The sequence below is a fragment of the Phyllostomus discolor genome, chromosome 5, assembly GCF_004126475.2.
Source record: "Phyllostomus discolor isolate MPI-MPIP mPhyDis1 chromosome 5, mPhyDis1.pri.v3, whole genome shotgun sequence".
NCBI lineage: Eukaryota > Metazoa > Chordata > Mammalia > Chiroptera > Phyllostomidae > Phyllostomus > Phyllostomus discolor.
In genome coordinates this window covers 92690470-92705098 of record NC_040907.2, presented here as the reverse complement: position 1 = coordinate 92705098, position 14629 = coordinate 92690470, and the positions used below count along the sequence as shown (strand labels likewise).

Genomic DNA, 14629 nt, shown 5'->3' with positions numbered 1-14629 from the left:
TCTCTCATTTTCTAATTGTTTCTCTTCTGTTTATTTTTTTTAAAACTGCATGTTGTTCGATTCAATTTCCAGGAGTTTTTCTTAAAATTATCTTCAACTATTCTATTAATTTATTTTATATTTTTGCTATCCTGATTTTATTTTTCTGAGTTCTTTATTGTTCCTTGAATATTACTTCCTTTTATAATATCCTCTTTCTGTTTCATGAATACCATATTTTCTCTTTATATCCTGAAGAACATTAATTATAGTTCTGGGTTTGCTTTACTTTTATTATTCTTTTAATGTCTCCTGAATTGCTTTTGTTTCCTCTGAATCACAGAATTTCCTCCTGAGTCTCAGATTCTTTACTTGGGTGGGGCTTGTCAATTTGGGGACTCAACTGTCAGTATATGCAGGATTTTTTCTGGTTTCAATCCACTTTCCCAGAGGGTATTGTTCTGTTACCTATGGCATAATTCAGTTGCTGTCTTTCTGGAAAGCACAGAAAGTGGCCTAGAGTCTCACCATTCAAAATGCAGTAGTTTTTTAAACCTACCTGATTTCAGCCTGCATCTTATCTGCTCTTCTGCTGAGCTAGGAGGGACAGCTGCCTGGTTGGGTGGGCCAAAGGATAAGATATGAGGTCTGTTTCTTTTTACAGACTTTCAGTCAATTCTCTTTTCTTTGGCCCCACCCTAGCCACCTTCTGCAGTCCCTCAAAATATTCAATTGCTGAACTTCATCTGAGTTTGGTAGCATGAATCAGCTTTTTTCTCCTTTTCCATTTAGTTTTTACAGTTATGTTTTTATTTTGAAAGGATGATCATTTATCTTCAGGGAAAAAAGTACTTTGCTTTTCTTAAGTCCCCCAAGATTTAGGCTTTATAAGCCTGTTCACCAGTAAAGAAAAAATGACCGTGAGTGTTGTAAAAATATCTAACAGATTGTGCTGTCTGATTTTTAATTTATAACTCAACAAACAACAGAAAATCTCTTTTTATTAAAAAACATATATCTTAACATTTAAACAAAATCATATCTAAATAAATATCTTTAAAATCTCTGTATGAAGCCAATTAAACACCACACTTACTAAAGACTTGTATGGTGTTTTGAAAATCTGAAGCTTACGTGTACCTCTTGTGCTTAAAGAGTTTCATTGATTTCCCAAGTTTTTTTAAAACATAACCTCACCTAAATGTTCCATTGTGACCCCAATCAAGAAGTATGCATTTTAAAAAATAAAAAAAGTTGGGAATAAATATTGGGATTTCCATAGTCATTTGTCTTTATGATGTCCCTGAAGTATTTTTTAAATTTTATTTCAGGTTTTGATTTAGGCAAGAACTTAATGATGTATCATATTACAGTAAAATCTTCTATGTCAGTGAATAAAATATATAAACAAAGTGTCTGGACCTAAAAACATATTGATAAAGATCAGTTCCACGATTTCATTTGACAGAAACAAACATACTTGAGGTGATATAATTTATTACTTCCTTCTAAGCAGGACAGGCTCTCATCTTACTTGTGACAGGAATGAAGTCAACTGAATAGTCTGTTTAAACATAATGCAGTGAAGTAGTTGCTTCTTGACAGATAAGCCAGATCTCAGATTCCCATTTCTGTGGCTTCAAGATGATCACAGTCCTCCACGGGGAAGTTTTGTGCCTAAAGTTCCAATTGATTGTTTTGGATTCAATGACTTTTAATCTCTTAGGTGTGTGTCCCTCCTGGTTTCTGCCTGCAACCTCTGGGACATTTCTAAGGTAGGTGCAAAGGGTTTTAGTACTGGGGTGGCACTTAGCCAAGATGCAGTGGTTGTGTATCACTGAATGGCACTGACATCTTTGCTCTGGTAGAAAGCTATAAGCTGTGCCCTGATCAGGTAGCTCAGTTGCTTGGAACATCATCCTGATGCGCCAAGGTTGTGATTTCAAACCCCAGTCAGGGAACACACAAAAATCAACCAATGAATGCATAAATGGGTAAAACAAAAAAATGATGTATTTCTATCTCTCTCCCATTCACTTTCTCAACTCAACAACAATGAAAAGCTACAAGCTGTGAATATTGGTAAAAAACAACACATCCACACATATTCTGTTTTACTGGAAAACCTGTTTACATGGTAATAAGTGGTTTCCACTGTTTAGTGTAAAAATCATTTGTTTGTTTGTTTAAGGTAACTGGCTTCTTCAGTGACAATGGCAGGATGGGTGGGGTAGGACAAAATGGCGGCTGGACTACAATCCATCATGGTGGCTCTAACAAACAGGGCATCTCAACTACAACCCGGAAGAGATGGCTGATGTCAAACCAGGGCTCGAGGAGAGCCACCAATGATATGTTGCCACTTTGTTTGGAGGGGACCAATGCCCAGCCCCCACAAAGAGGGCCGACCAAAATAAAATCCCACCATATCCCGTTTGCTCGCAGCTTTTCTCAGCCCCCTGCTGTGCAGACGCAGGGAGAGGGGGGGAAGAGAACATCACCCAGGCACACAAACCCCAGTAAAGCTCTGTCTATTTTTGTAGCTAATTAGCATTTATTCTTCAGCAGAGTCTAAGAAAACCTTTCAGATACCAGTTTTTATGTTTAATAAAACTTTTGGTTTAAAATAAAGTGGGCAGCAGTTCCAGCCAAGCTGGAGACAAAGGTAGAACCCTTTTGTTTCCTTGCACAACCATAAGAAGGATAACAACCAATCTAAAAATAATAAACAACCAGAAGTGCCAGAAAATCAGACTGCATGGAACTCTGACAATGAAGGAATTAAGGAAACATTCATCCAGACAGTAGGGAGGAGACCTGTGGCCCGGAGGCATACAACCTGGCGGGGCTGGCTGAGAGGACCTGAGGGGACGCAGGGCTGGCTGAACAGGAATCAAAGACTCAGAGCTAGTGGTAAACTAGGGTTGAGGTTGCCACGGCAGGAGAAACTCTCAGTCTCACACGACAGAGTTCCTTGGAAAGTGGGGCTACAGCTGAGCAGATGAGCTGCATTGTTCCCTCTCTGACCCCTCCCCCACAGACAGAGACACAACGCAACAAAAAGGGTTGCCCTGCCCTGGTGAATACCTAAGGCCCCACCTCCTTACAATACAATAGGTGTGCAGAGACAAAGAAATATGACCCAAATAAAAGAACAGATCAAAGCTCCAGAGAAAGAGCTAAGTGATGAAGAGATAGCCAACCTATCTGATGGAGAGTTAAAAACTCTGGTAATCAAGATGCTCACAGAACTGATTGAGCTTGGTCACAAAATGAAGGAACAAATGAAGGCTATCCAAAGTGAAATAAACAAAATATTCAGGGAACCAAGAGTGACAGAAAGGAAACCAGGACTCAAATCAACAATTTGGGACAAAAGGAAGAAGTAAACATCCAACCAGAACAGAATGAAGAAACAAGAATTCAAAAAATGAGGAGAGACTTAGGAACCTCTGGGACACCTTTAAACGCTCCAATATCCAAATCACAGTGGTGCCAGTAGGAGCAAAAAGAGCAAGAATTTGAGAACTTATTTGAACAAATCATGAAAAAAACCTTCCCCAATCTGGTGAAGGAAATAGACTTCTAGGAAGTCCAAGAAACCCAGAGAGTCCCAAAGAAATTGGACTCAAAGAGGAACACACCAAGGTACATCATCATTAAGTTACTCAAGATTAAAGATGAAGAGAGAATCTTAAAAGCAGCAACAGGAAAGGAGACAGTTACCTACAAAGAAGTTCCCGTAATACTGCAGCTGATTTCTCAAAAGAAACTTTACAGGCAAGAAGGGGCTGGAAAAAAGTATTTGAAATCATGAAAGGCGAGGACCCACATCTAAAATTACTCTACCCAACAAAACTATCATTTAGAGGGGATGGATAGATGAAGTGTGTCACAGATAAGGTAAAGTTAAAGGAGTTCATCATCACCAAGCCCTTATTGTATGAAATGTGAAAGGGACTTATCTAAGAAATAGAAGAATATCAAAAACTATGAACAGTAAAATGATAAGAAACTCACAACTATCAACCACTGAACCTAAAAAAAATCAATGAAAACAAAAACTAAGCAGACAACTAGAACAGGAAAAGAATCAGAGAAATGGACATCAAATGGAGGGTTTTCAGTGGGGAAGGGGAGGGGAAGAATAAGGGGGAAAGGTACAGGGAATAAGAAGCATAATTGGTAGGCATAAAATAGACAGCAAGAGGTTAAGAATGGTATAGGAAACAACGAAATCAAAGAACTTATATGGCCCTGACTGGTGTGGCTCAGCAGATTGAGCACGCTGCCCTGTAAACCAAAGGGTTGACAATTTGATTCCCAGTCAGGGCACATGCCTGGGTTACAGATCGGGTCACCAGTAGGGGGAGCACAAGAGGCAACCACAGATTATTGTTTCCCTCCCTCACTTTCTCCCTCCCTTCCCTTCTGTCTACTAACAGAAAGAATATCTGTTAAAAAAAAAAAAAAGAACTTATATGTACAATCCGTGGACATGAATGAGGAGGGTGAGGAATGCAAGGGGGTTGGGGATGCAGGGCAGAAGGGGGATAAAGGGGGAAAACTGGGAAAATGTAATAGTATAATCAATAAAATACTTTAAAAATAAATAAAATAAAGTGTACTTTCAAAAACAAACAGATAGATAGATGATAGATAGATAGATAGATAGATAAAGTGGAGCATCATCCTGTACATCAAAGTTTGTGGATTCCATTCCTGGTCAGGGCACATATAAGGAGGGAACCCAAAAGACCAGGAATTTATTTGTAAAAAACTGTGTATTTACTTTTATGTGTTTAAACTTCAGTCACCTTCAAAGTGCTTCTCCATTAGACACAATACACCTATCGAGTCTTTTTTCCACTGCACAAAATAATTTTGATGGATCTTAGTGCTTCTGCCATTTTTTTGTTTTACCTCTTCCACATAGGCAAAAGGTTTCCCTTTGAGAATTTTTCATCTGGAGAAACAAACAACAGTCACTCGGGGTGAGATTGGGTGAACAGGGAGAGTGGGGCACAAGGGTCAGACTGTTTTTTTGTCAAAAAGTGCTGAACACTCACTGCAATGTGGTCAGTTGTGCCCCTTAATCACCCATCAAGAGATAGGCAAATGCAATGAGAGTCTTCAGAAAAAATTCACTGAAGCTGAATGCAACCTCTCATGACAACACCAGCTGGTACACCAATACAGATACTCACATTAGCAGGGGGAGCCTGTACCACAAGGGGCCTGCACTCTAGAAGATAATTCTGGTTTTTTTTGGGGGGGGTTCCCCCTCATAGCTAGGTTGTGGGTTCTATGCCTGGACTGGGTGCACATATAGGAAGGAACTGATCGATGTTTCTCTTTCTCTCATTCTCTCTCTCTATATATAATCAATAAGTATAATCTTGGGTAAAGATTAATGAAATGAAGTGACATGAAATGAAATGAAATGAAATGAAGTAAAATAAAATAAAATAGTGGGAAAATACAGCAAAATACTAAACAGTAAACAGAATGTGATAACACATTTTATTTTAAAAATTTGCCTGTTTTTTTTCAATTTTCTCAATTTATATTTGAAAAAATGAAAATAAATTTTTCTCTTTTAAAATAAAAATTTTAATGCTTCTAATGCCAAGCAGTGGATCAGGGAAAAAATCCAATAAATAATTGGATATGAATATCTCTACAAAAACAAAAGTGAATCAAGCCTAAAAGACATAGTCCCTATCGGACTGTAACCTGCAAATTCCTATTTTAGAACATGAACTGCTTGAGGGCAGGCTCTCTATTGTTCATTCAACAAATGTTTATTAAGCCCCTACAATGTACCAGGCACTCTTCTATGTAACATAGACAACAATGAACAAGTCACATAAAATCCCTGCCCTGTCAAGATTATAATATAGTGGAGATGGACGGGAAAACAAACAATGAATAATTTAGTTATATAGTATATTGAAAGGTAATAAGTGCTGTGAAGGAAAATAAAGCATTCTTAAAATTATGACCATGTAAAACTTGTTTAGAGTTAAGATTTGATTAGGATCTTATATAGTTGATATGTTTCTTTAGGAAATAATTTATATCCTAAGGAAGGGTAATAACCCACAAACACATCATTTGAGGTGAGCTGGATCAGAGTTGGGAGTTGAGAAAAAAGTAAAAGAGGACCACATAATAAAAAGAATGTATTGAACCCAGAATGTTCTGATCCCTTAGTCATTCACTGAATGTCAGGGTCCCACACTTGGCATTGACACTGAGGTGGGAATTCAGTGTGGAAGCTGGGCTGACTGGATGATCCTTCACCCTGCAATTCTGAGGTGCCAGGGGAAGGCACAGAGAGCCAGGACAGCTAAGTTCGAATACTGGAAGGAGTAACACGTGGGAGGAAAATGTATGTCTTTTTTATCATCCTATATAAATCAAGAACACTTTTAACTGAAGTGGAAAGGAAAATCAAATGACTAAACAAGGGGAATTTCCTGGCTCTTGCAGTTGAAAAGACTAATAGATTCAGGCATGACTCAATGCAGGTGCTCAAATGCTGTGATCCAGAAGTGATGTCATTCTCACTCTGCTCTGCAGTCTTCTGTGTTCATACTCAGCAAAAATGTGCTGCAAAGATGGAGCCCAGCTCCTCCAGGCCCTCATTTTACTAAGATTCCTTCATGAAAAGGGAATGTCTTTTTCTCAGTATTTGAGAATCGTGCGGCCATCTACGTAAGCTAGCCACTGGTTCTCTGAGTAACTCACATGTCCATTCTTGAAGCTGAGCCACAAAGACAAATGGGTCATGGGGTCTCCCCAAAGGAAAACTGGAGGGATACCTGACAGGATGGAATAAATGCTGGAAAGGCAAAAACGAGAGGTCCACTGAAGATCATACAGGGTGAAATTCATATTAATGGTCAGGAACTTCAAAGTAACATGTTACCATTCAATGAAAGGGCAATTTAAACAAGCAGAATGGTCCCAAACTGAGATTAGAGGAGGTAGTGAGTTCTGTTGTAGGAGATTCCGTCCAAGAATCACATTTTGAAGGTTTCTAAGGTTTCCATCAATCAACTGAATCCATTTAAGGACTGACTTGTGATTGGACACCACAACACTCCCCTCTTTCTCTGCTGCTGTTACACTTCTCCATTCCATCATATCTGAACTGTGCAGCTTCAAATGTCTCCTAACTAGTCTTCCTACTTCCCACTTGCCCCTCTACGATTCTTTCTCCAGACAGCAGCCAGAAGAAACTTTCATCCATTCATTCAACAAATATTTATTGAGTACCTGGTATGTTCCAGGTACTAATTAAAGGACAGATAACATTGGTGACCAAACACATAAACCCCTGTCTTCAGACAGCCTCTGTTCCACTGGGGGAGGCAGAAAATAAACCACACATATTGGTAAAATATATGAGATATTAAATTGTGATAAGTGCTAAAAAGAAAAAAAATAAAGCATCAATATATGCACGAAGTGTTAGCATGGTGGATAGTTAGGGTGGTCAGGGAAGGCTTCACTGAAAAAGTTCTCTTTCAATGAAGACCAAAAGGAAGTAAATGACTGAGCCTTGAAGATATCTGAGGGATGAAAATTCCAAGCAGAAGGAAAGCCAGAGCATAGGTCAAAGGCCTGAGTGTCTCCGGTGATGGTGAGAAGGCCAGTGTAGTTGAAGCACAGGAACTACAAGAAATTAGTAGGAGATGATGTCACATAGATAAAAGGTGACCGGGTGACTTTCATAGTTTTGTAGGTCATGGTAAGGACCTTGGGAGGAAGATGAGAGTGTACTGTGGGATTTTAAACAAAGTGACAAAATATGTCTTGTGTTTTTAACAGGATCGTTTGACTTCCATGAGAATATACTGAAAGTGAACAAAGGCTAAAATTTCTATCTTAAATTTTTTTTACCCTCACCCAAGGACATATTTTTTCATTGCTTTCAGAGAGAGAGGAAGGGGGAAGGGAGAGACAGAGAGAAACACCAATGTCCCAGAGAAACATTGATCCATTGCCTTTCATAGGCTCCCTGACCAGGGTTCAAATCCACAAGCCAGGTATGTGCCCTGACTGGGGATCAAACCTGCAGCCTTCCCTTTGCTGTATGGTATGATGTTCCAACCAACTGAGCCACACCTGCCAGGGCTAAAGTTTCTATCTTAACTCCACTGAACACCATGAGGATCTTATAATTCTTTAATTCTGATTAACTCTTCAATTTATATGCTAATGTCATCTAATATTTTGGTTCATATTTTTAACTTCATAAATTAGACTATCATTTTACATGAAGAATATGTATGCATTTATACATTTATGCATTTATACATGCTTATCTTATCTTTTTGCACCTGACTTGCCTCCTGGGATTACATTCCTTCTTCCTAAGGTCCAGTCTTTGAAAGTGCCTTTGAAGTAGGTCTGTTGGTTTTAAAATATCTTTTTTGTTTTGTTTTTTAAATGTGGAAATGCCTCTATTTGTCCTTGTTCTTACAACATAGTTTTCTTAGGTATAATTCTAGTGACAGTTACTTCTTCTCAGTTATTTGAGGGAAAGTTTTCATTATCTCTTGAGGGGAAATTTTCGTTACATCTCCTGGCTTCAAGTTTTACTGTTGAAAAAGTCCATTGTCAGTCTAGTTGCTCTTCCTTTGTGAGCCATCTCTTTTCTCCCTGACTGCTTTTAAGTTAGCTTTTTCTTTGGTATTCTGAAGTTTTACTACTTTGTGTCTGGAAGTGAGTATGTTTTTTTAAAATATATTTTATTGATTATGCTATTACAGTTGTCCCATTTTCCCCCCTTCACTCCCCTCCACCCTGCAATACCCTCTCCCATCCACATTTCCCCCTTTAGTTCATGTCCATGGGTCATACATATAAGTTCTCTGGCTTCTACATTTCCCATACTATTCTTACCCTCCCCCTGTCTATTTTCTACCTACTACTTATGCTACTTATTCTCTGCACCCTTCCCCCCATTCTCCCCCTCCCACTTCCCTGCTGATAACCCTCCACGTGATCTCCATTTCTGTGGCTCTGTTCCTGTTCTACTTGTTTGTTTAGTTTGTTTTTGGTTGTTTTTTTTTTCAGGTTCAGTTTTTAATAGCTGAGTTTGTTGTCATTTTACTATTCACAGTTTTTTATCTTCTTTTTCTTAGATAAGGCCCTTAAACATTTCATTCAATAAGGGCTTGGTGATGATGAACTCCTTTAGCTTAACCTTTCCTGGAAAGCACTGTATCTGCCCTTCCATTCCAAATGACAACTTTTCTGGATAGAGTAATCTTGGATGTAGGTCCTTGCCTTTCATGACTTAGAATACTTCTTTCTACCCCCTTCTTGCCTGCAAGTTTTCTTTTAAGAAATCAGCTGATAGCCTTATGGGTACTCCTTTGTAGGTAACTGTCTCCTTTCCTCTTGCTGCTTTTAAGACTATCTCTTTGTCTTTAATCTTGGGTAACTTAATGATGATGTGCCTTGGTGTGTACTTCCTTGGGTCCAACTTCTTTGGGACTCTCTGAACTTCCTAGAAGTTTATTTCCTTTATCAGATTGGGGAAGTTCTCCTTCATTATCTTTTCAATTTCTTGGTCTTCCTTTTCTCCTTCTGGCACCCCTATGATTTAGATTTTGGAATGTTTAAAGTTGTCCTGGAGGTTCCTCAGCCTCTCCTCATTTTTTTTTTAATTCTTCTTTCTTCATTCTGTTCTGGTTGAATGTTTCTTTCCTCCTTTTGTTCCAAGCGGTTGATTTGAGTCCTGGTTTCCTTCCCTTCATTGTTGGTGCCCTGTACATTTCCCTTTATTTCACTTTTCATAGCCTTCATTTTTTTTCTCTAATTTGCAACCATATTCAACCAATTCCATGAGTTTCCTGATTACCAGTGTTTTGAACTGTGCATCTGATTGTCTGGCTATCTCTTCATTGCATAATTGTGTTTTTTTTCTGGAGCATTTCCGGAGCTTTAATAGGTTCTTTCATTTGGGCCTTTTTTTTTTTTTTTTTTTTTTTTGTCTTGGTGTTCATGTTATGTTTAAGGGGTGGAATGTTGGGAACTGCCTTCCCTGGTTTCAGAAGCTGTAACACCCCATGGCTAAAGCTGAGTGAGAGACCTTGGGACCATAAGCCACAAAGCAGACAAGGCTTATCTCTCTGGCAGAAGCACCACCTGTTCCCTCTTTCACTTCACCCTGCTTGGCCCTGAGGCCTGACAAATGACGGGTAAGATTCCTCAAGAAACAGATGACCTAAGACAGGCATGGTCATGCAAAGGTCCCTCAGGGAAGGACTTGGGGGGGCTATAGAAAAAGGGGATGATGTACCTTCACCCCTTGGCTTTGGCACAACCTGAGTCCTCATTCTATTTGCAAGAAGTCTTCTAATCTCTTGGCTGCCTTACTTCCCCTACCTGACTTAAGCCTGAAACAATGACAGGGGGTGGTAAAGCCCTGGGTAGGAATGGGTGGTTGGGTGGTTCCCTGAGGTGATCAGGCTTAAGAAAGAATACATAAAATCCTGTGAAACCTGCTTTGCTAAGAATGCCCTCAATTTTCTGATAAGGGTCCAAGCATGAAATGAGTTTATTTCCCAAAGTTTTATAGCCCTTTATCTAACTGACCCTGACCCCGAATAAGCCCTCAGAGTTCTTTGTATGCTATCTATTGTTTGATCCTTACTGCCTGACAATGATTGATGAGCTTTACCTATATTCCTATGCAGAATGAACCCAATAAAAGCTCATTAACAAAAAGGCTCTTGGCTCTTCTCCTTTGAGAGATTGGCCACCTTTCCTCCCCAGGCAGAGCCCCTGGAGCCTTAGGTTTTCACCAGGGTGGGGCAACTCATGTCACTGCTGTGACTGTACGTTGGGGAGTGGTCTGAGAGGGAACAATGCCCCTTGCTTTACTCTCTGCTGGTTTTCAGTCATTTCCCCTGCTACCCACAAGCAAATTGGGCCCTTCTGGTGCCAATTCTTGGGCGGGTGGGCTTGTGTACATTCTAGGACCCTGTGGGTCTCTCCAACGAACTCTCCTGTGAGGCTGGGAGTTTCTGCTGCCTCAACCCCCACAGGTTTTTTTCAGTCAGAGACTTTGAGGGTTTACTTCCCCACAATGGAACCCTGGGTCCCTTGGTCTGTCTTGCTCCCCAGTTGTTCATCCTGGTTTTTCTGCACTCAAATGTGGTACTGCCCTGGGCATCATCCACTGCCTTTTCCACCCTTCTCCACCTGGCTGCCTATCTCTGCCCCTCCTACTGGTCTGGATGAATATTTCTTCTTTAACTCCTTGGTTGCCGGACTTCCATACAGTTTGATTTTCTCTCAGTTCTGGTTTTTTGTTTTTTAAATTTGTTGTCATCCTTCTTTTGGTTGTGCAAGGAGGCACAGTGTGTCTAACTACACCTCCATCTTGGCCAGAAGTCTGAGTATGTTTTCACTTGCCCAGCTTGGTATTCTTTATGTGTCCTTTATCCGTGGATCATATGTTCAGTTAGTTGCAGAAAATACTCAGCCACAATTTTGCAAAACTTGCCTCTCCTCCAGTCTCTATTCTCTACCTCTTAGGCTCTATTTAGACATACATTAGACTTTTTCATTCTTCCATCTTATCTTTTAATCTCTCATTAATATCTTCTATCTTCGTTTCTCTTATGCTACATTCTGGGTGATTTCTGCAGATTTTGTGCCAGTTCCCTAATTCTTTCTTTGGTTCCAATATGTTATTTAACTCATTCTTTTAAGAAACATTAACAATTATGATGTTTACTTTTAACAGTTTATTTGATTATTTTTCTAATATTCCTGGTCAGCTTTGGTTCATTTTTGTGATTCTGTATACTTTTTCAAACATAGTTATCTTATATTCAAGTTAATATTTCCAATTTGAGAAATACTTGAAAGCCCGAACATATTGATGCTTTTTCTGCTAATTCTCACTTGAAGGGGTTCACTTGTCATATGGTCATGGGTTCATATGTTCTGGAGGCCTAAACTGAGGATACTTCTTCAAAGATCACTTGAGTTTGTTTCTTCTAGGTTTCAGATGGTTCTACCGGTATAGGCCCCTTCCCAGGGTCCTTGGTTAATTTTTGGGTCTCTGGTTCAGCTCAGCCCCACTGTCACTGGTCCAGAGTGTAGTCTTCTTGCTGCTGTGTTGAAGTTGAATTTGCTTTTGAACAAGCTTTGCCTTTCACATTTGTTTACTGCACATGCTGGAGTACCAGTTACCTTTTAGGAGGAGTTGGGAGTGGTCAGAGATTTTCTGTTCTTCCTGTTCTAACAATGTGATAAAAGTTATGCTTTACACCTGGTCCAGTTGTTGCAAAGCAGGAAGACTTCACAGTATCTAGTAGGCATGCTGTCCTCTTTTTGTTTTCCTACTCATTTCTTGTTTTTTTAAACCTACCTTTTCTTACTCTGAAATATTTTTTGAGCTCTCCTACTGCTTCTCTGAATTTTTTTTCACTCTCACTTCCATTTTTCTCTTCCATTCTTTAGAAGAGGGAATTTTCCAGAATTCCAGTCCCTTTCTTCTTAGTTTACCTCATCCAAACAATGACGTTATTCACAATATTGCGATATGTTGGTATTTCCAGCTCTGACATAACCCTAAGTTACAAATCTATATTTCACAGTGCTTTCTTGTGGCCCCCAATGGGTTTTTCTCAAACTCAAAATTTTCAAAACTGGGTCTACCCTCTATCCTCAAATCTGCTCTTCTTCAAATATTTTCCAACTTAGTTGTGGATACCATTCATCTAAGCCATATGGTCCTATCAATTTTAACTCCTAAATATCCCTTGAAACCTGTCCCTCTCTGTCCCACTTCCATCATTGCTGCTATAGTTGGATTCTCATTCCTTCATGATAAATTACAGTAGCCTCTTTTTCTTTCTCTTGCCTTCAAACTCACTGCTCAAATCCACCAATTCCCTTCTATTCTTGTGATCTTTCTAAAATGTGAATGTGAACATGTCACTTCTCTGTGGAAAATTCTTCAGTGGTCCACTTTCGCAGCATGGTATGGATTAGGCTTCATAATGGTACATGTAAGACCTTCATGATCTAACACAGGCTTTTTACTTTGCCTGTGTATTTCACTTTAAGCTATGAGAGGGCCATGAGCATGTCTGTCTTGTTACCTTGGCATTATTTTCAGTGCCAAGCCCAGAGCCTGACATCTAATTTATAATTACTAAGTGGATACATCACTGCCTTGTGTATCATGTTTCTGATTTATATACGCTTTTTGCTAGCTAGTCTGAGGTGTTATTTATTTATTTTTTTGCAGTAACATGTGTACCTTCCTCTTGCAACTCTAAGCTAGTTAATATTTGTTCATTTATTCTCACATTCATTCATTTGTCTTGTAATTATTGGGTTGGCCAAAGAGCTTGTTTGTTTTTTCCCCATAAGGTGGCTCTAGTAGCACTTAGTTGTCTTTAACTTCATTAGAAACAATTTTGTTAGATTGTATTGTGACAGCTGTCATATCAGCACACATTTAAAAAAACATCAAAAATGGTGAATTTTTGTGCAGCTATTTTAATGTTGAAGATGGAAGAAAATATGAACATTTTGGCATATTTGGCTTTATTATTTCAAGAAAGGTAAAAATGCAACTGAAACACACACAAAAAAAGAGATGTGTGGTGTATAGAGAAGGTGCTGTGACTGATCTAATGTGTCAAAAGTAGTTTGTGAAGTTTCATGCTGGAGATTTCTCACTGAATGATGCTCTGTGCTCAGGTAGACCAAAAAAAGACATTAATTGAGAACCAAATAAAGACATTAATTGAGAACAATCAATGTTATACCATGTGAGAGATAGCCGACATAAAATATCCAAATCAATAAAGTTATTGGTGAAAATACTTTTACAGAAAAAACCTAAATGAACTTTTTGGCCAACGCAATACCACCAGCTAACACTGTGACTGCTACAGAGTAAGCGCTCTGAGTCAATAAATGAAAACAAATTTAGAAGTGTGGCCTAAGAGATAACAAGAATTAACCAATATAAGGAACTGCAACAGAAGAGTAGTTTTTCTCCAGGTGGTATATGCATAACAACAGAAGCACAAGGCAAGCATAATGTCTCTCTCTTCCCCTTCCCTAACATGGAAACCAGATTTAGTGAATCAAGCAAGACTTGGTAGAAAGAATTGGAGCAAAACCCAACAAAATAAACAGCAAACCAACCAACCAAATGGGCTCAACAGACGCCCAGGTGTTCCAAGAAGCCAGGTCCCTCAAGGAGGCCAGAGGGCAGGATGGGGCGGGGCCTGCCCGGCTAGACCACGCCCCTCTGGGTGCGAGTGTAAATTAGCGGGCTGCGCATTCCCGCTGTTTCCTAGGAGATGAAACACACAGGACGCCGGCGCTTCACAAGGAGCATTTGAGGTAAGCGGCCGGCGTGGGCAGGTAATCCCAAACCGGCTGCGAAGCCTCCACTCTCCCACCTACCCAGCCCGAGCTCAAGCGAGGCTGGCTCAGCATGTCCCCTCGAAGCCCAGTCCCACCAGAGTCAACCTCCGAGGAGAGAAGGGGCCCGTACTCTGGTAGAGGAGGAACTTCGGGGAGGAGACCCGGGGAGGGGCGGTGCGGCGGGAGGGGTCGCCGACGCTGCTCTGCCACACACCCTCGACCACTC

General features: G+C 39.9%; 1 protein-coding gene across 9 annotated transcripts in view; it reads left to right on the top strand.

Annotated features, from left to right (window-relative positions):
• Positions 1-14303: 14303 nt before the first annotated feature.
• The window catches only part of MAK (male germ cell associated kinase), a 104658-nt gene continuing 104332 nt past the window's right edge, over positions 14304-14629 (top strand). For 6 of the 9 annotated variants that reach the window (XM_036026577.1, XM_036026576.1, XM_036026572.1 and 3 more), the window contains exon 1: positions 14386-14537. The gene's annotated coding sequence lies outside the window, so the exon portion shown is untranslated. Of the gene's footprint in view, positions 14538-14629 lie in introns of all 9 variants that reach the window. The other 3 variants (XM_036026570.1, XM_028512032.2, XM_028512033.2) reach the window with 3 other exon arrangements.